Here is a 20,526-nt window from a genome sequence, read left to right as displayed (position 1 = left end):
TTTAGGGGACGGTTTGGCCGGCAGGGATGTTCTTGTCCCATCGCGCACTAGGGATTCCCGTGGAAGGCCGGGCACAATGCTGGGCGCAATGCACACTGACACGGTCGCCAGGTGTACGGTGTTTCCTCTGACACATTGGTGCGGCTAGTTTCCAGGGTAAGTGAGCAGTGCAGCCTGGCTGTGTTGTGTTTCAGAGGACGCGTGGCTCTCAACCTTCACCTATCCTGAGTCTGTTGTGGAGATGGGACAAGACTGTAACTACCAATTGGATATCATGAAATTTTGCGGTAAAAAATAAATGAAAGGTTCATTGGCACTTTAAATGGAAACTGACCCCCTGGTGTAGCCTAATGCCTGGAGCGTAATGGTGCAAAGGCCATCAGCAGCGGGAGGAGGAGATTCGGGAAAAGGTTTTGTTCTTCTGGTTAGGTTAGGTTAGGGCACCCTCTTGAGTAATGCTTAAAGCATCAGACAAGCTCAGTAGCCTACATATAGTTGATTTTATTCAGTTAATATATGGAAAAACACACTTTTAAACATTTGAACCAGTCGACTTGTCGAAAGAACGGCTTTTGGTCGACTCAAAAAAATGTTGACGGGGACTTCAGCAATGGATCAGTCAAATCATTTCTAGGTAACAATCAAATATCTTACTGTGATTGTTTTCAATGAAAATGATCCAAAATAAGCAAAAATGACTTGTTAGTAAAAGAGCAATTTGTCAAGCAGGATTTTTTGCTAGGAATGTCTGGCATTGTCTGAGTGGAAAGGGGAAACCTGAAAACTAGTTGTTATTGGCAGAGCCGTTTGGAACTCTTTGTTATTGGTCTATTAACTCATTGACCGCCTGGTGATGTCAGTGATGTGTTTTTAGGGAATCCCATTATTATTCTGCAAATGTCAAATGTAGGTTTTCTTTTACTTTCATTTTCAAACAGAGACTGCTCCTGGTAGTTATTTGGTAAGCGTTGGTGGTATAGTGGTGAGCATAGCTGCCTTCCAAGCAGTTGACCCGGGTTCGATTCCCGGCCAACGCAACTGGGTATTTTGTTTGAATCACCCTTTGAAATGAATCCGCTAAAAGTCTAGTGCAGCTGTTTTTATCTCAGTATCAAATAGGGCTGACACCTTTTAGTCAACTGGTCCATAGGCTGTTGGTCGACTGAGAATTTTGTAGTCGAGCAGTTGCCCCAAAAAAGATTTATTGCACGTCTTGATTGACGCATATCTCAGTGGACCAATCCATTGCTGAAGCCGAGGGGATGGAAACAAGTTCTATTTTATTTCATTCCATTTACGCGTTGTCAATTTATTCATTGTGTTTTGTTTGGAGTTCTCCTGTCAATAATGTTTAAGGAGGTGCACCTGATTACCCATAGAAGTAGGCCTAGGCTACCTGGCCTGCGAGCAAATGTAGGCTTATAAATGTGCCCATTTGGGGATCTGACAGTATTTCTGATTCTCTTTAATCCCCACAATTTATGAGCTGTGGAGCTTCTCAAAGTACATTTTTCTTCACCTTAAACAGCAAGGAAACAAAGTCTGTTTTTACATCCATTGAGAATGACAATAGTTCCTCAATGTAGCCTATTTGAAAAATATTTCCAGCTCTCTCCCTTTGGATAAGCACTCAGCAAAAAATAATAAAATGTCATGCTCTGATCCGGTGGAAACGTTATAAAATAGGCCTACCTGATTACTTCTTGTCCTTGCGTAAATAGCCTGATATTGAGCCTACAGCTGTGTCTGCCCGGAGGTCACTGGCAGGGGAAACTGAGGGTCCAATTTTTTTAATACAATGTTGCAAGTTTGTTAGCTCAAGCATCTGGCTGGACCAAGTTGATTAGTTGCTACATTGTTTCATGTTCGTTGCAGAAAGGCCATGTGTAGCCAAAGTGATTTATTTTTTATCAGGATATTTTTTTCACCTTCAGACTGTAATGATTTTATTTGTAGGCTTTATGTAGGCGTTTTTACATTGTTGGCAATGGCAATAGAAGTGACATTTAGATTTGTGTAGTTTTCATTTTGGTTTAGATATCATTTTTATTCATCACTTGAAAATGATTTTGAGATACGAAGACTTTACATATGAAATAAATCAAACTGTTCTCCGAAAATATGCATATGAAAACCATAACTGGCACGCAGATCGGGTCTCCTGAGTGGCGCAGTGTTCTAAGGCACTGCAATGCAGAGCAGGATCCTGGTTCAAGTCTGTGTCCTCTGTTGCAGCGTGCCGCGACCGGGAGACCCATGGGGCGGTGCACAATTGGCCCGTTGTCGTCTCGTTTAGGGGACGGTTTGGCCGGCAGGGATGTTCTTGTCCCATCGCGCACTAGCGATTCCCGTGGAAGGCCGGGCACAATGCTGGGCGCAATGCACACTGACACGGTCGCCAGGTGTACGGTGTTTCCTCTGACACATTGGTGCGGCTAGTTTCCAGGGTAAGTGAGCAGTGCAGCCTGGCTGTGTTGTGTTTCAGAGGACGCGTGGCTCTCAACCTTCACCTATCCTGAGTCTGTTGTGGAGATGGGACAAGACTGTAACTACCAATTGGATATCATGAAATTTTGCGGTAAAAAATAAATGAAAGGTTCATTGGCACTTTAAATGGAAACTGACCCCTGGTGTAGCCTAATGCCTGGAGCGTAATGGTGCAAAGGCCATCAGCAGCGGGAGGAGGAGATTCGGGAAAAGGTTTTGTTCTTCTGGTTAGGTTAGGTTAGGGCACCCTCTTGAGTAATGCTTAAAGCATCAGACAAGCTCAGTAGCCTACATATAGTTGATTTTATTCAGTTTATATATGGAAAAACACACTTTTAAACATTTGAACCAGTCGACTTGTCGAAAAGAACGGCTTTTGGTCGACTCAAAAAAATGTTGTCGGGGGACTTCAGCAATGGATCAGTCAAATCATTTCTAGGTAACAATCAAATATCTTACTGTGATTGTTTTCAATGAAAATGATCCAAAATCAGCAAAAATGACTTGTTAGTAAAAGAGCAATTTGTCAAGCAGGATTTTTGCTAGGAATGTCTGGCATTGTCTGAGTGGAAAGGGGGAAACCTGAAAACTAGCTGTTATTGGCAGAGCCGTTTGGAACTCTTTGTTATTGGTCTATTAACTCATTGACCGCCTGGTGATGTCAGTGATGTGTTTTAGGGAATCCCATTATTATTCTGCAAATGTCAAATGTAGGTTTTCTTTTACTTTCATTTTCAAACAGAGACTGCTCCTGGTAGTTATTTGGTAAGCGTTGGTGGTATAGTGGTGAGCATAGCTGCCTTCCAAGCAGTTGACCCGTGTTCGATTCCCGGCCAACGCAACTGGGTATTTTGTTTGAATCACCCTTTGAAATGAATCCGCTAAAAGTCTAGTGCAGCTGTTTTTATCTCAGTATCAAATAGGGCTGACACCTTTTAGTCAACTGGTCCATAGGCTGTTGGTCGACTGAGAATTTTGTAGTCGAGCAGTTGCCCCAAAAAAAGATTTATTGCACGTCTTGATTGACGCATATCTCAGTGGACCAATCCATTGCTGAAGCCGAGGGGATGGAAACAAGTTCTATTTTATTTCATTCCATTTACGCGTTGTCAATTTATTCATTGTGTTTTGTTTGGAGTTCTCCTGTCAATAATGTTTAAGGAGGTGCACCTGATTACCCATAGAAGTAGGCCTAGGCTACCTGGCCTGCGAGCAAATGTAGGCTTATAAATGTGCCCATTTGGGGATCTGACAGTATTTCTGATTCTCTTTAATCCCCACAATTTATGAGCTGTGGAGCTTCTCAAAGTACATTTTTCTTCACCTTAAACAGCAAGGAAACAAAGTCTGTTTTTACATCCATTGAGAATGACAATAGTTCCTCAATGTAGCCTATTTGAAAAATATGTCCAGCTCTCTCCCTTTGGATAAGCACTCAGCAAAAAATAATAAAATGTCATGCTCTGATCCGGTGGAAACGTTATAAAATAGGCCTACCTGATTACTTCTTGTCCTTGCGTAAATAGCCTGATATTGAGCCTACAGCTGTGTCTGCCCGGAGGTCACTGGCAGGGGAAACTGAGGGTCCAATTTTTTTAATACAATGTTGCAAGTTTGTTAGCTCAAGAATCTGGCTGGACCAAGTTGATTAGTTGCTACATTGTTTCATGTTCGTTGCAGAAAGGCCATGTGTAGCCAAAGTGATTTATTTTTTATCAGGATATTTTTTTCACCTTCAGACTGTAATGATTTTATTTGTAGGCTTTATGTAGGCCGTTTTACATTGTTGGCAATGGCAATAGAAGTGACATTTAGATTTGTGTAGTTTTCATTTTGGTTTAGATATCATTTTTATTCATCACTTGAAAATGATTTTGAGATACGAAGACTTTACATATGAAATAAATCAAACTGTTCTCCGAAAATATGCATATGAAAACCATAACTGGCACGCAGATCGGGTCTCCTGAGTGGCGCAGTGTTCTAAGGCACTGCAATGCAGAGCAGGATCCTGGTTCAAGTCTGTGTCCTCTGTTGCAGCGGGCCGCGACCGGGAGACCCATGGGGCGGTGCACAATTGGCCCGTTGTCGTCTCGTTTAGGGGACGGTTTGGCCGGCAGGGATGTTCTTGTCCCATCGCGCACTAGCGATTCCCGTGGAAGGCCGGGCACAATGCTGGGCGCAATGCACACTGACACGGTCGCCAGGTGTACGGTGTTTCCTCTGACACATTGGTGCGGCTAGTTTCCAGGGTAAGTGAGCAGTGCAGCCTGGCTGTGTTGTGTTTCAGAGGACGCGTGGCTCTCAACCTTCACCTATCCTGAGTCTGTTGTGGAGATGGGACAAGACTGTAACTACCAATTGGATATCATGAAATTTTGTGGTAAAAAATAAATGAAAGGTTCATTGGCACTTTAAATGGAAACTGACCCCTGGTGTAGCCTAATGCCTGGAGCGTAATGGTGCAAAGGCCATCAGCAGCGGGAGGAGGAGATTCGGGAAAAGGTTTTGTTCTTCTGGTTAGGTTAGGTTAGGGCACCCTCTTGAGTAATGCTTAAAGCATCAGACAAGCTCAGTAGCCTACATATAGTTGATTTTATTCAGTTTATATATGGAAAAACACACTTTTAAACATTTGAACCAGTCGACTTGTCGAAAGAACGGCTTTTGGTCGACTCAAAAAATGTTGTCGGGGACTTCAGCAATGGATCAGTCAAATCATTTCTAGGTAACAATCAAATATCTTACTGTGATTGTTTTCAATGAAAATGATCCAAAATCAGCAAAAATGACTTGTTAGTAAAAGAGCAATTTGTCAAGCAGGATTTTTGCTAGGAATGTCTGGCATTGTCTGAGTGGAAAGGGGGAAACCTGAAAACTAGCTGTTATTGGCAGAGCCGTTTGGAACTCTTTGTTATTGGTCTATTAACTCATTGACCGCCTGGTGATGTCAGTGATGTGTTTTTAGGGAATCCCATTATTATTCTGCAAATGTCAAATGTAGGTTTTCTTTTACTTTCATTTTCAAACAGAGACTGCTCCTGGTAGTTATTTGGTAAGCGTTGGTGGTATAGTGGTGAGCATAGCTGCCTTCCAAGCAGTTGACCCGGGTTCGATTCCCGGCCAACGCAACTGGGTATTTTGTTTGAATCACCCTTTGAAATGAATCCGCTAAAAGTCTAGTGCAGCTGTTTTTATCTCAGTATCAAATAGGGCTGACACCTTTTAGTCAACTGGTCCATAGGCTGTTGGTCGACTGAGAATTTTGTAGTCGAGCAGTTGCCCCAAAAAAGATTTATTGCACGTCTTGATTGACGCATATCTCAGTGGACCAATCCATTGCTGAAGCTGAGGGGATGGAAACAAGTTCTATTTTATTTCATTCCATTTACGCGTTGTCAATTTATTCATTGTGTTTTGTTTGGAGTTCTCCTGTCAATAATGTTTAAGGAGGTGCACCTGATTACCCATAGAAGTAGGCCTAGGCTACCTGGCCTGCGAGCAAATGTAGGCTTATAAATGTGCCCATTTGGGGATCTGACAGTATTTCTGATTCTCTTTAATCCCCACAATTTATGAGCTGTGGAGCTTCTCAAAGTACATTTTTCTTCACCTTAAACAGCAAGGAAACAAAGTCTGTTTTTACATCCATTGAGAATGACAATAGTTCCTCAATGTAGCCTATTTGAAAAATATTTCCAGCTCTCTCCCTTTGGATAAGCACTCAGCAAAAAATAATAAAATGTCATGCTCTGATCCGGTGGAAACGTTATAAAATAGGCCTACCTGATTACTTCTTGTCCTTGCGTAAATAGCCTGATATTGAGCCTACAGCTGTGTCTGCCCGGAGGTCACTGGCAGGGGAAACTGAGGGTCCAATTTTTTTAATACAATGTTGCAAGTTTGTTAGCTCAAGAATCTGGCTGGACCAAGTTGATTAGTTGCTACATTGTTTCATGTTCGTTGCAGAAAGGCCATGTGTAGCCAAAGTGATTTATTTTTTTATCAGGATATTTTTTTCACCTTCAGACTGTAATGATTTTATTTGTAGGCTTTATGTAGGCCGTTTTTACATTGTTGGCAATGGCAATAGAAGTGACATTTAGATTTGTGTAGTTTTCATTTTGGTTTAGATATCATTTTTATTCATCACTTGAAAATGATTTTGAGATACGAAGACTTTACATATGAAATAAATCAAACTGTTCTCCGAAAATATGCATATGAAAACCATAACTGGCACGCAGATCGGGTCTCCTGAGTGGCGCAGTGTTCTAAGGCACTGCAATGCAGAGCAGGATCCTGGTTCAAGTCTGTGTCCTCTGTTGCAGCGGGCCGCGACCGGGAGACCCATGGGGCGGTGCACAATTGGCCCGTTGTCGTCTCGTTTAGGGGACGGTTTGGCCGGCAGGGATGTTCTTGTCCCATCGCGCACTAGCGATTCCCGTGGAAGGCCGGGCACAATGCTGGGCGCAATGCACACTGACACGGTCGCCAGGTGTACGGTGTTTCCTCTGACACATTGGTGCGGCTAGTTTCCAGGGTAAGTGAGCAGTGCAGCCTGGCTGTGTTGTGTTTCAGAGGACGCGTGGCTCTCAACCTTCACCTATCCTGAGTCTGTTGTGGAGATGGGACAAGACTGTAACTACCAATTGGATATCATGAAATTTTGCGGTAAAAAATAAATGAAAGGTTCATTGGCACTTTAAATGGAAACTGACCCCCTGGTGTAGCCTAATGCCTGGAGCGTAATGGTGCAAAGGCCATCAGCAGCGGGAGGAGGAGATTTGGGAAAAGGTTTTGTTCTTCTGGTTAGGTTAGGTTAGGGCACCCTCTTGAGTAATGCTTAAAGCATCAGACAAGCTCAGTAGCCTACATATAGTTGATTTTATTCAGTTTATATATGGAAAAACACACTTTTAAACATTTGAACCAGTCGACTTGTCGAAAGAACGGCTTTTGGTCGACTCAAAAAAATGTTGTCGGGGACTTCAGCAATGGATCAGTCAAATCATTTCTAGGTAACAATCAAATATCTTACTGTGATTGTTTTCAATGAAAATGATCCAAAATAAGCAAAAATGACTTGTTAGTAAAAGAGCAATTTGTCAAGCAGGATTTTTGCTAGGAATGTCTGGCATTGTCTGAGTGGAAAGGGGGAAACCTGAAAACTAGCTGTTATTGGCAGAGCCGTTTGGAACTCTTTGTTATTGGTCTATTAACTCATTGACCGCCTGGTGATGTCAGTGATGTGTTTTTAGGGAATCCCATTATTATTCTGCAAATGTCAAATGTAGGTTTTCTTTTACTTTCATTTTCAAACAGAGACTGCTCCTGGTAGTTATTTGGTAAGCGTTGGTGGTATAGTGGTGAGCATAGCTGCCTTCCAAGCAGTTGACCCGGGTTCGATTCCCGGCCAACGCAACTGGGTATTTTGTTTGAATCACCCTTTGAAATGAATCCGCTAAAAGTCTAGTGCAGCTGTTTTTATCTCAGTATCAAATAGGGCTGACACCTTTTAGTCAACTGGTCCATAGGCTGTTGGTCGACTGAGAATTTTGTAGTCGAGCAGTTGCCCCAAAAAAGATTTATTGCACGTCTTGATTGACGCATATCTCAGTGGACCAATCCATTGCTGAAGCTGAGGGGATGGAAACAAGTTCTATTTTATTTCATTCCATTTACGCGTTGTCAATTTATTCATTGTGTTTTGTTTGGAGTTCTCCTGTCAATAATGTTTAAGGAGGTGCACCTGATTACCCATAGAAGTAGGCCTAGGCTACCTGGCCTGCGAGCAAATGTAGGCTTATAAATGTGCCCATTTGGGGATCTGACAGTATTTCTGATTCTCTTTAATCCCCACAATTTATGAGCTGTGGAGCTTCTCAAAGTACATTTTCTTCACCTTAAACAGCAAGGAAACAAAGTCTGTTTTTACATCCATTGAGAATGACAATAGTTCCTCAATGTAGCCTATTTGAAAAATATTTCCAGCTCTCTCCCTTTGGATAAGCACTCAGCAAAAAATAATAAAATGTCATGCTCTGATCCGGTGGAAACGTTATAAAATAGGCCTACCTGATTACTTCTTGTCCCTGCGTAAATAGCCTGATATTGAGCCTACAGCTGTGTCTGCCCGGAGGTCACTGGCAGGGGAAACTGAGGGTCCAATTTTTTTAATACAATGTTGCAAGTTTGTTAGCTCAAGCATCTGGCTGGACCAAGTTGATTAGTTGCTACATTGTTTCATGTTCGTTGCAGAAAGGCCATGTGTAGCCAAAGTGATTTATTTTTTTATCAGGATATTTTTTTCACCTTCAGACTGTAATGATTTTATTTGTAGGCTTTATGTAGGCCGTTTTTACATTGTTGGCAATGGCAATAGAAGTGACATTTAGATTTGTGTAGTTTTCATTTTGGTTTAGATATCATTTTTATTCATCACTTGAAAATGATTTTGAGATACGAAGACTTTACATATGAAATAAATCAAACTGTTCTCCGAAAATATGCATATGAAAACCATAACTGGCACGCAGATCGGGTCTCCTGAGTGGCGCAGTGTTCTAAGGCACTGCAATGCAGAGCAGGATCCTGGTTCAAGTCTGTGTCCTCTGTTGCAGCGGCCGCGACCGGGAGACCCATGGGGCGGTGCACAATTGGCCCGTTGTCGTCTCGTTTAGGGGACGGTTTGGCCGGCAGGGATGTTCTTGTCCCATCGCGCACTAGCGATTCCCGTGGAAGGCCGGGCACAATGCTGGGCGCAATGCACACTGACACGGTCGCCAGGTGTACGGTGTTTCCTCTGACACATTGGTGCGGCTAGTTTCCAGGGTAAGTGAGCAGTGCAGCCTGGCTGTGTTGTGTTTCAGAGGACGCGTGGCTCTCAACCTTCACCTATCCTGAGTCTGTTGTGGAGATGGGACAAGACTGTAACTACCAATTGGATATCATGAAATTTTGCGGTAAAAAATAAATGAAAGGTTCATTGGCACTTTAAATGGAAACTGACCCCCTGGTGTAGCCTAATGCCTGGAGCGTAATGGTGCAAAGGCCATCAGCAGCGGGAGGAGGAGATTTGGGAAAAGGTTTTGTTCTTCTGGTTAGGTTAGGTTAGGGCACCCTCTTGAGTAATGCTTAAAGCATCAGACAAGCTCAGTAGCCTACATATAGTTGATTTTATTCAGTTTATATATGGAAAAACACACTTTTAAACATTTGAACCAGTCGACTTGTCGAAAGAACGGCTTTTGGTCGACTCAAAAAATGTTGTCGGGGACTTCAGCAATGGATCAGTCAAATCATTTCTAGGTAACAATCAAATATCTTACTGTGATTGTTTTCAATGAAAATGATCCAAAATAAGCAAAAATGACTTGTTAGTAAAAGAGCAATTTGTCAAGCAGGATTTTTGCTAGGAATGTCTGGCATTGTCTGAGTGGAAAGGGGGAAACCTGAAAACTAGCTGTTATTGGCAGAGCCGTTTGGAACTCTTTGTTATTGGTCTATTAACTCATTGACCGCCTGGTGATGTCAGTGATGTGTTTTTAGGGAATCCCATTATTATTTCAAATGTCAAATGTAGGTTTTCTTTTACTTTCATTTTCAAACAGAGACTGCTCCTGGTAGTTATTTGGTAAGCGTTGGTGGTATAGTGGTGAGCATAGCTGCCTTCCAAGCAGTTGACCCGGGTTCGATTCCCGGCCAACGCAACTGGGTATTTTGTTTGAATCACCCTTTGAAATGAATCCGCTAAAAGTCTAGTGCAGCTGTTTTTATCTCAGTATCAAATAGGGCTGACACCTTTTAGTCAACTGGTCCATAGGCTGTTGGTCGACTGAGAATTTTGTAGTCGAGCAGTTGCCCCAAAAAAGATTTATTGCACGTCTTGATTGACGCATATCTCAGTGGACCAATCCATTGCTGAAGCTGAGGGGATGGAAACAAGTTCTATTTTATTTCATTCCATTTACGCGTTGTCAATTTATTCATTGTGTTTTGTTTGGAGTTCTCCTGTCAATAATGTTTAAGGAGGTGCACCTGATTACCCATAGAAGTAGGCCTAGGCTACCTGGCCTGCGAGCAAATGTAGGCTTATAAATGTGCCCATTTGGGGATCTGACAGTATTTCTGATTCTCTTTAATCCCCACAATTTATGAGCTGTGGAGCTTCTCAAAGTACATTTTTCTTCACCTTAAACAGCAAGGAAACAAAGTCTGTTTTTACATCCATTGAGAATGACAATAGTTCCTCAATGTAGCCTATTTGAAAAATATTTCCAGCTCTCTCCCTTTGGATAAGCACTCAGCAAAAAATAATAAAATGTCATGCTCTGATCCGGTGGAAACGTTATAAAATAGGCCTACCTGATTACTTCTTGTCCCTGCGTAAATAGCCTGATATTGAGCCTACAGCTGTGTCTGCCCGGAGGTCACTGGCAGGGGAAACTGAGGGTCCAATTTTTTTAATACAATGTTGCAAGTTTGTTAGCTCAAGCATCTGGCTGGACCAAGTTGATTAGTTGCTACATTGTTTCATGTTCGTTGCAGAAAGGCCATGTGTAGCCAAAGTGATTTATTTTTTATCAGGATATTTTTTTCACCTTCAGACTGTAATGATTTTATTTGTAGGCTTTATGTAGGCCGTTTTTACATTGTTGGCAATGGCAATAGAAGTGACATTTAGATTTGTGTAGTTTTCATTTTGGTTTAGATATCATTTTTATTCATCACTTGAAAATGATTTTGAGATACGAAGACTTTACATATGAAATAAATCAAACTGTTCTCCGAAAATATGCATATGAAAACCATAACTGGCACGCAGATCGGGTCTCCTGAGTGGCGCAGTGTTCTAAGGCACTGCAATGCAGAGCAGGATCCTGGTTCAAGTCTGTGTCCTCTGTTGCAGCGTGCCGCGACCGGGAGACCCATGGGGCGGTGCACAATTGGCCCGTTGTCGTCTCGTTTAGGGGACGGTTTGGCCGGCAGGGATGTTCTTGTCCCATCGCGCACTAGCGATTCCCGTGGAAGGCCGGGCACAATGCTGGGCGCAATGCACACTGACACGGTCGCCAGGTGTACGGTGTTTCCTCTGACACATTGGTGCGGCTAGTTTCCAGGGTAAGTGAGCAGTGCAGCCTGGCTGTGTTGTGTTTCAGAGGACGCGTGGCTCTCAACCTTCACCTATCCTGAGTCTGTTGTGGAGATGGGACAAGACTGTAACTACCAATTGGATATCATGAAATTTTGCGGTAAAAAATAAATGAAAGGTTCATTGGCACTTTAAATGGAAACTGACCCCCTGGTGTAGCCTAATGCCTGGAGCGTAATGGTGCAAAGGCCATCAGCAGCGGGAGGAGGAGATTTGGGAAAAGGTTTTGTTCTTCTGGTTAGGTTAGGTTAGGGCACCCTCTTGAGTAATGCTTAAAGCATCAGACAAGCTCAGTAGCCTACATATAGTTGATTTTATTCAGTTTATATATGGAAAAACACACTTTTAAACATTTGAACCAGTCGACTTGTCGAAAGAACGGCTTTTGGTCGACTCAAAAAAATGTTGTCGGGGACTTCAGCAATGGATCAGTCAAATCATTTCTAGGTAACAATCAAATATCTTACTGTGATTGTTTTCAATGAAAATGATCCAAAATAAGCAAAAATGACTTGTTAGTAAAAGAGCAATTTGTCAAGCAGGATTTTTGCTAGGAATGTCTGGCATTGTCTGAGTGGAAAGGGGGAAACCTGAAAACTAGCTGTTATTGGCAGAGCCGTTTGGAACTCTTTGTTATTGGTCTATTAACTCATTGACCGCCTGGTGATGTCAGTGATGTGTTTTTAGGGAATCCCATTATTATTCTGCAAATGTAGGTTTTCTTTTACTTTCATTTTCAAACAGAGACTGCTCCTGGTAGTTATTTGGTAAGCGTTGGTGGTATAGTGGTGAGCATAGCTGCCTTCCAAGCAGTTGACCCGGTTCGATTCCCGGCCAACGCAACTGGGTATTTTGTTTGAATCACCCTTTGAAATGAATCCGCTAAAAGTCTAGTGCAGCTGTTTTTATCTCAGTATCAAATAGGGCTGACACCTTTTAGTCAACTGGTCCATAGGCTGTTGGTCGACTGAGAATTTTGTAGTCGAGCAGTTGCCCCAAAAAAAGATTTATTGCACGTCTTGATTGACGCATATCTCAGTGGACCAATCCATTGCTGAAGCTGAGGGGATGGAAACAAGTTCTATTTTATTTCATTCCATTTACGCGTTGTCAATTTATTCATTGTGTTTTGTTTGGAGTTCTCCTGTCAATAATGTTTAAGGAGGTGCACCTGATTACCCATAGAAGTAGGCCTAGGCTACCTGGCCTGCGAGCAAATGTAGGCTTATAAATGTGCCCATTTGGGGATCTGACAGTATTTCTGATTCTCTTTAATCCCCACAATTTATGAGCTGTGGAGCTTCTCAAAGTACATTTTTCTTCACCTTAAACAGCAAGGAAACAAAGTCTGTTTTTACATCCATTGAGAATGACAATAGTTCCTCAATGTAGCCTATTTGAAAAATATTTCCAGCTCTCTCCCTTTGGATAAGCACTCAGCAAAAAATAATAAAATGTCATGCTCTGATCCGGTGGAAACGTTATAAAATAGGCCTACCTGATTACTTCTTGTCCCTGCGTAAATAGCCTGATATTGAGCCTACAGCTGTGTCTGCCCGGAGGTCACTGGCAGGGGAAACTGAGGGTCCAATTTTTTAATACAATGTTGCAAGTTTGTTAGCTCAAGCATCTGGCTGGACCAAGTTGATTAGTTGCTACATTGTTTCATGTTCGTTGCAGAAAGGCCATGTGTAGCCAAAATGATTTATTTTTTTATCAGGATATTTTTTTCACCTTCAGACTGTAATGATTTTATTTGTAGGCTTTATGTAGGCCGTTTTTACATTGTTGGCAATGGCAATAGAAGTGACATTTAGATTTGTGTAGTTTTCATTTTGGTTTAGATATCATTTTTATTCATCACTTGAAAATGATTTTGAGATACGAAGACTTTACATATGAAATAAATCAAACTGTTCTCCGAAAATATGCATATGAAAACCATAACTGGCACGCAGATCGGGTCTCCTGAGTGGCGCAGTGTTCTAAGGCACTGCAATGCAGAGCAGGATCCTGGTTCAAGTCTGTGTCCTCTGTTGCAGCGTGCCGCGACCGGGAGACCCATGGGGCGGTGCACAATTGGCCCGTTGTCGTCTCGTTTAGGGGACGGTTTGGCCGGCAGGGATGTTCTTGTCCCATCGCGCACTAGCGATTCCCGTGGGAGGCCGGGCACAATGCTGGGCGCAATGCACACTGACACGGTCGCCAGGTGTACGGTGTTTCCTCTGACACATTGGTGCGGCTAGTTTCCAGGTTAAGTGAGCAGTGCAGCCTGGCTGTGTTGTGTTTTAGAGGACGCGTGGCTCTCAACCTTCACCTATCCTGAGTCTGTTGTGGAGATGGGACAAGACTGTAACTACCAATTGGATATCATGAAATTTTGCGGTAAAAAATAAATGAAAGGTTCATTGGCACTTTAAATGGAAACTGACCCCCTGGTGTAGCCTAATGCCTGGAGCGTAATGGTGCAAAGGCCATCAGCAGCGGGAGGAGGAGATTGGGAAAAGGTTTTGTTCTTCTGGTTAGGTTAGGTTAGGGCACCCTCTTGAGTAATGCTTAAAGCATCAGACAAGCTCAGTAGCCTACATATAGTTGATTTTATTCAGTTTATATATGGAAAAACACACTTTTAAACATTTGAACCAGTCGACTTGTCGAAAGAACGGCTTTTGGTCGACTCGAAAAAATGTTGTCGGGGACTTCAGCAATGGATCAGTCAAATCATTTCTAGGTAACAATCAAATATCTTACTGTGATTGTTTTCAATGAAAATGATCCAAAATAAGCAAAAATGACTTGTTAGTAAAAGAGCAATTTGTCAAGCAGGATTTTTGCTAGGAATGTCTGGCATTGTCTGAGTGGAAAGGGGGAAACCTGAAAACTAGCTGTTATTGGCAGAGCCGTTTGGAACTCTTTGTTATTGGTCTATTAACTCATTGACCGCCTGGTGATGTCAGTGATGTGTTTTTAGGGAATCCCATTATTATTCTGCAAATGTCAAATGTAGGTTTTCTTTTACTTTCATTTTCAAACAGAGACTGCTCCTGGTAGTTATTTGGTAAGCGTTGGTGGTATAGTGGTGAGCATAGCTGCCTTCCAAGCAGTTGACCCGGGTTCGATTCCCGGCCAACGCAACTGGGTATTTTGTTTGAATCACCCTTTGAAATGAATCCGCTAAAAGTCTAGTGCAGCTGTTTTTATCTCAGTATCAAATAGGGCTGACACCTTTTAGTCAACTGGTCCATAGGCTGTTGGTCGACTGAGAATTTTGTAGTCGAGCAGTTGCCCCAAAAAAGATTTATTGCACGTCTTGATTGACGCATATCTCAGTGGACCAATCCATTGCTGAAGCTGAGGGGATGGAAACAAGTTCTATTTTATTTCATTCCATTTACGCGTTGTCAATTTATTCATTGTGTTTTGTTTGGAGTTCTCCTGTCAATAATGTTTAAGGAGGTGCACCTGATTACCCATAGAAGTAGGCCTAGGCTACCTGGCCTGCGAGCAAATGTAGGCTTATAAATGTGCCCATTTGGGGATCTGACAGTATTTCTGATTCTCTTTAATCCCCACAATTTATGAGCTGTGGAGCTTCTCAAAGTACATTTTTCTTCACCTTAAACAGCAAGGAAACAAAGTCTGTTTTTACATCCATTGAGAATGACAATAGTTCCTCAATGTAGCCTATTTGAAAAATATTTCCAGCTCTCTCCCTTTGGATAAGCACTCAGCAAAAAATAATAAAATGTCATGCTCTGATCCGGTGGAAACGTTATAAAATAGGCCTACCTGATTACTTCTTGTCCCTGCGTAAATAGCCTGATATTGAGCCTACAGCTGTGTCTGCCCGGAGGTCACTGGCAGGGGAAACTGAGGGTCCAATTTTTTTAATACAATGTTGCAAGTTTGTTAGCTCAAGCATCTGGCTGGACCAAGTTGATTAGTTGCTACATTGTTTCATGTTCGTTGCAGAAAGGCCATGTGTAGCCAAAATGATTTATTTTTTTATCAGGATATTTTTTTCACCTTCAGACTGTAATGATTTTATTTGTAGGCTTTATGTAGGCCGTTTTTACATTGTTGGCAATGGCAATAGAAGTGACATTTAGATTTGTGTAGTTTTCATTTTGGTTTAGATATCATTTTTATTCATCACTTGAAAATGATTTTGAGATACGAAGACTTTACATATGAAATAAATCAAACTGTTCTCCGAAAATATGCATATGAAAACCATAACTGGCACGCAGATCGGGTCTCCTGAGTGGCGCAGTGTTCTAAGGCACTGCAATGCAGAGCAGGATCCTGGTTCAAGTCTGTGTCCTCTGTTGCAGCGTGCCGCGACCGGGAGACCCATGGGGCGGTGCACAATTGGCCCGTTGTCGTCTCGTTTAGGGGACGGTTTGGCCGGCAGGGATGTTCTTGTCCCATCGCGCACTAGCGATTCCCGTGGGAGGCCGGGCACAATGCTGGGCGCAATGCACACTGACACGGTCGCCAGGTGTACGGTGTTTCCTCTGACACATTGGTGCGGCTAGTTTCCAGGTTAAGTGAGCAGTGCAGCCTGGCTGTGTTGTGTTTTAGAGGACGCGTGGCTCTCAACCTTCACCTATCCTGAGTCTGTTGTGGAGATGGGACAAGACTGTAACTACCAATTGGATATCATGAAATTTTGCGGTAAAAAATAAATGAAAGGTTCATTGGCACTTTAAATGGAAACTGACCCCCTGGTGTAGCCTAATGCCTGGAGCGTAATGGTGCAAAGGCCATCAGCAGCGGGAGGAGGAGATTCGGGAAAAGGTTTTGTTCTTCTGGTTAGGTTAGGTTAGGGCACCCTCTTGAGTAATGCTTAAAGCATCAGACAAGCTCAGTAGCCTACATATAGTTGATTTTATTCAGTTTATATATGGAAAAACACACTTTTAAACATTTGAACCAGTCGACTTGTCGAAAGAACGGCTTTTGGTCGACTCAAAAAAATGTTGTCGGGGACTTCAGCAATGGATCAGTCAAATCATTTCTAGGTAACAATCAAATATCTTACTGTGATTGTTTTCAATGAAAATGATCCAAAATAAGCAAAAATGACTTGTTAGTAAAAGAGCAATTTGTCAAGCAGGATTTTTGCTAGGAATGTCTGGCATTGTCTGAGTGGAAAGGGGGAAACCTGAAAACTAGCTGTTATTGGCAGAGCCGTTTGGAACTCTTTGTTATTGGTCTATTAACTCATTGACCGCCTGGTGATGTCAGTGATGTGTTTTTAGGGAATCCCATTATTATTCTGCAAATGTCAAATGTAGGTTTTCTTTTACTTTCATTTTCAAACAGAGACTGCTCCTGGTAGTTATTTGGTAAGCGTTGGTGGTATAGTGGTGAGCATAGCTGCCTTCCAAGCAGTTGACCCGGGTTCGATTCCCGGCCAACGCAACTGGGTATTTTGTTTGAATCACCCTTTGAAATGAATCCGCTAAAAGTCTAGTGCAGCTGTTTTTATCTCAGTATCAAATAGGGCTGACACCTTTTAGTCAACTGGTCCATAGGCTGTTGGTCGACTGAGAATTTTGTAGTCGAGCAGTTGCCCCAAAAAAGATTTATTGCACGTCTTGATTGACGCATATCTCAGTGGACCAATCCATTGCTGAAGCTGAGGGGATGGAAACAAGTTCTATTTTATTTCATTCCATTTACGCGTTGTCAATTTATTCATTGTGTTTTGTTTGGAGTTCTCCTGTCAATAATGTTTAAGGAGGTGCACCTGATTACCCATAGAAGTAGGCCTAGGCTACCTGGCCTGCGAGCAAATGTAGGCTTATAAATGTGCCCATTTGGGGATCTGACAGTATTTCTGATTCTCTTTAATCCCCACAATTTATGAGCTGTGGAGCTTCTCAAAGTACATTTTTCTTCACCTTAAACAGCAAGGAAACAAAGTCTGTTTTTACATCCATTGAGAATGACAATAGTTCCTCAATGTAGCCTATTTGAAAAATATTTCCAGCTCTCTCCCTTTGGATAAGCACTCAGCAAAAAATAATAAAATGTCATGCTCTGATCCGGTGGAAACGTTATAAAATAGGCCTACCTGATTACTTCTTGTCCCTGCGTAAATAGCCTGATATTGAGCCTACAGCTGTGTCTGCCCGGAGGTCACTGGCAGGGGAAACTGAGGGTCCAATTTTTTAATACAATGTTGCAAGTTTGTTAGCTCAAGCATCTGGCTGGACCAAGTTGATTAGTTGCTACATTGTTTCATGTTCGTTGCAGAAAGGCCATGTGTAGCCAAAATGATTTATTTTTTTATCAGGATATTTTTTTCACCTTCAGACTGTAATGATTTTATTTGTAGGCTTTATGTAGGCCGTTTTTACATTGTTGGCAATGGCAATAGAAGTGACATTTAGATTTGTGTAGTTTTCATTTTGGTTTAGATATCATTTTTATTCATCACTTGAAAATGATTTTGAGATACGAAGACTTTACATATGAAATAAATCATACTGTTCTCCGAAAATATGCATATGAAAACCATAACTGGCACGCAGATCGGGTCTCCTGAGTGGCGCAGTGTTCTAAGGCACTGCAATGCAGAGCAGGATCCTGGTTCAAGTCTGTGTCCTCTGTTGCAGCGTGCCGTGACCGGGAGACCCATGGGGCGGTGCACAATTGGCCCGTTGTCGTCTCGTTTAGGGGACGGTTTGGCCGGCAGGGATGTTCTTGTCCCATCGCGCACTAGCGATTCCCGTGGGAGGCCGGGCACAATGCTTGGCGCAATGCACACTGACACGGTCGCCAGGTGTACGGTGTTTCCTCTGACACATTGGTGCGGCTAGTTTCCAGGTTAAGTGAGCAGTGCAGCCTGGCTGTGTTGTGTTTTAGAGGACGCGTGGCTCTCAACCTTCACCTATCCTGAGTCTGTTGTGGAGATGGGACAAGACTGTAACTACCAATTGGATATCATGAAATTTTGCGGTAAAAAATAAATGAAAGGTTCATTGGCACTTTAAATGGAAACTGACCCCCTGGTGTAGCCTAATGCCTGGAGCGTAATGGTGCAAAGGCCATCAGCAGCGGGAGGAGGAGATTTGGGAAAAGGTTTTGTTCTTCTGGTTAGGTTAGGTTAGGGCACCCTCTTGAGTAATGCTTAAAGCATCAGACAAGCTCAGTAGCCTACATATAGTTGATTTTATTCAGTTTATATATGGAAAAACACACTTTTAAACATTTGAACCAGTCGACTTGTCGAAAGAACGGCTTTTGGTCGACTCGAAAAAATGTTGTCGGGGACTTCAGCAATGGATCAGTCAAATCATTTCTAGGTAACAATCAAATATCTTACTGTGATTGTTTTCAATGAAAATGATCCAAAATAAGCAAAAATGACTTGTTAGTAAAAGAGCAATTTGTCAAGCAGGATTTTTGCTAGGAATGTCTGGCATTGTCTGAGTGGAAAGGGGGAAACCTGAAAACTAGCTGTTATTGGCAGAGCCGTTTGGAACTCTTTGTTATTGGTCTATTAACTCATTGACCGCCTGGTGATGTCAGTGATGTGTTTTTAGGGAATCCCATTATTATTCTGCAAATGTCAAATGTAGGTTTTCTTTTACTTTCATTTTCAAACAGAGACTGCTCCTGGTAGTTATTTGGTAAGCGTTGGTGGTATAGTGGTGAGCATAGCTGCCTTCCAAGCAGTTGACCCGGGTTCGATTCCCGGCCAACGCAACTGGGTATTTTGTTTGAATCACCCTTTGAAATGAATCCGCTAAAAGTCTAGTGCAGCTGTTTTTATCTCAGTATCAAATAGGGCTGACACCTTTTAGTCAACTGGTCCATAGGCTGTTGGTCGACTGAGAATTTTGTAGTCGAGCAGTTGCCCCAAAAAAAGATTTATTGCACGTCTTGATTGACGCATATCTCAGTGGACCAATCCATTGCTGAAGCTGAGGGGATGGAAACAAGTTCTATTTTATTTCATTCCATTTACACGTTGTCAATTTATTCATTGTGTTTTGTTTGGAGTTCTCCTGTCAATAATGTTTAAGGACGTGCACCTGATTACCCATAGAAGTAGGCCTAGGCTACCTGGCCTGCGAGCAAATGTAGGCTTATAAATGTGCCCATTTGGGGATCTGACAGTATTTCTGATTCTCTTTAATCCCCACAATTTATGAGCTGTGGAGCTTCTCAAAGTACATTTTTCTTCACCTTAAACAGCAAGGAAACAAAGTCTGTTTTTACATCCATTGAGAATGACAATAGTTCCTCAATGTAGCCTATTTGAAAAATATTTCCAGCTCTCTCCCTTTGGATAAGCACTCAGCAAAAAATAATAAAATGTCATGCTCTGATCCGGTGGAAACGTTATAAAATAGGCCTACCTGATTACTTCTTGTCCTTGCGTAAATAGCCTGATATTGAGCCTACAGCTGTGTCTGCCCGGAGGTCACTGGCAGGGGAAACTGAGGGTCCAATTTTTTAATACAATGTTGCAAGTTTGTTAGCTCAAGCATCTGGCTGGACCAAGTTGATTAGTTGCTACATTGTTTCATGTTCGTTGCAGAAAGGCCATGTGTAGCCAAAGTGATTTATTTTTTATCAGGATATTTTTTTCACCTTCAGACTGTAATGATTTTATTTGTAGGCTTTATGTAGGCCGTTTTTACATTGTTGGCAATGGCAATAGAAGTGACATTTAGATTTGTGTAGTTTTCATTTTGGTTTAGATATCATTTTTATTCATCACTTGAAAATGATTTTGAGATACGAAGACTTTACATATGAAATAAATCAAACTGTTCTCCGAAAATATGCATATGAAAACCATAACTGGCACGCAGATCGGGTCTCCTGAGTGGCGCAGTGTTCTAAGGCACTGCAATGCAGAGCAG

At 42.2% G+C, this 20,526-nt stretch overlaps 9 non-coding genes across 9 annotated transcripts; all 9 read left to right on the top strand.

Annotated features, from left to right (window-relative positions):
* Nucleotides 1–965: 965 nt before the first annotated feature.
* On the top strand, nucleotides 966–1,037 carry trnag-ucc (transfer RNA glycine (anticodon UCC)). Its single transcript has one exon. It is a non-coding gene; the product is annotated as a tRNA-Gly (tRNA).
* Nucleotides 1,038–3,256: 2,219 nt separating this feature from the next.
* Nucleotides 3,257–3,328, top strand: trnag-ucc (transfer RNA glycine (anticodon UCC)). The gene has a single exon. It is a non-coding gene; the product is annotated as a tRNA-Gly (tRNA).
* Nucleotides 3,329–5,546: 2,218 nt separating this feature from the next.
* Nucleotides 5,547–5,618, top strand: trnag-ucc (transfer RNA glycine (anticodon UCC)). Its single transcript has one exon. It is a non-coding gene; the product is annotated as a tRNA-Gly (tRNA).
* A 2,221-nt stretch (nucleotides 5,619–7,839) lies between these two features.
* Nucleotides 7,840–7,911, top strand: trnag-ucc (transfer RNA glycine (anticodon UCC)). Its single transcript has one exon. It is a non-coding gene; the product is annotated as a tRNA-Gly (tRNA).
* A 2,216-nt stretch (nucleotides 7,912–10,127) lies between these two features.
* On the top strand, nucleotides 10,128–10,199 carry trnag-ucc (transfer RNA glycine (anticodon UCC)). The gene has a single exon. It is a non-coding gene; the product is annotated as a tRNA-Gly (tRNA).
* A 2,213-nt stretch (nucleotides 10,200–12,412) lies between these two features.
* On the top strand, nucleotides 12,413–12,483 carry trnag-ucc (transfer RNA glycine (anticodon UCC)). The gene has a single exon. It is a non-coding gene; the product is annotated as a tRNA-Gly (tRNA).
* A 2,220-nt stretch (nucleotides 12,484–14,703) lies between these two features.
* Nucleotides 14,704–14,775, top strand: trnag-ucc (transfer RNA glycine (anticodon UCC)). The gene has a single exon. It is a non-coding gene; the product is annotated as a tRNA-Gly (tRNA).
* Nucleotides 14,776–16,996: 2,221 nt separating this feature from the next.
* On the top strand, nucleotides 16,997–17,068 carry trnag-ucc (transfer RNA glycine (anticodon UCC)). Its single transcript has one exon. It is a non-coding gene; the product is annotated as a tRNA-Gly (tRNA).
* A 2,220-nt stretch (nucleotides 17,069–19,288) lies between these two features.
* On the top strand, nucleotides 19,289–19,360 carry trnag-ucc (transfer RNA glycine (anticodon UCC)). Its single transcript has one exon. It is a non-coding gene; the product is annotated as a tRNA-Gly (tRNA).
* The last annotated feature ends 1,166 nt before the right edge of the window (nucleotides 19,361–20,526 follow it).

This window comes from Oncorhynchus nerka, linkage group LG20, assembly GCF_034236695.1.
Source record: "Oncorhynchus nerka isolate Pitt River linkage group LG20, Oner_Uvic_2.0, whole genome shotgun sequence".
In the NCBI taxonomy this organism is placed as follows: domain Eukaryota; kingdom Metazoa; phylum Chordata; class Actinopteri; order Salmoniformes; family Salmonidae; genus Oncorhynchus; species Oncorhynchus nerka.
The sequence above is the reverse complement of the archived record's forward strand: the minus strand, read 5'-3'. Positions and strand labels throughout refer to the sequence as shown.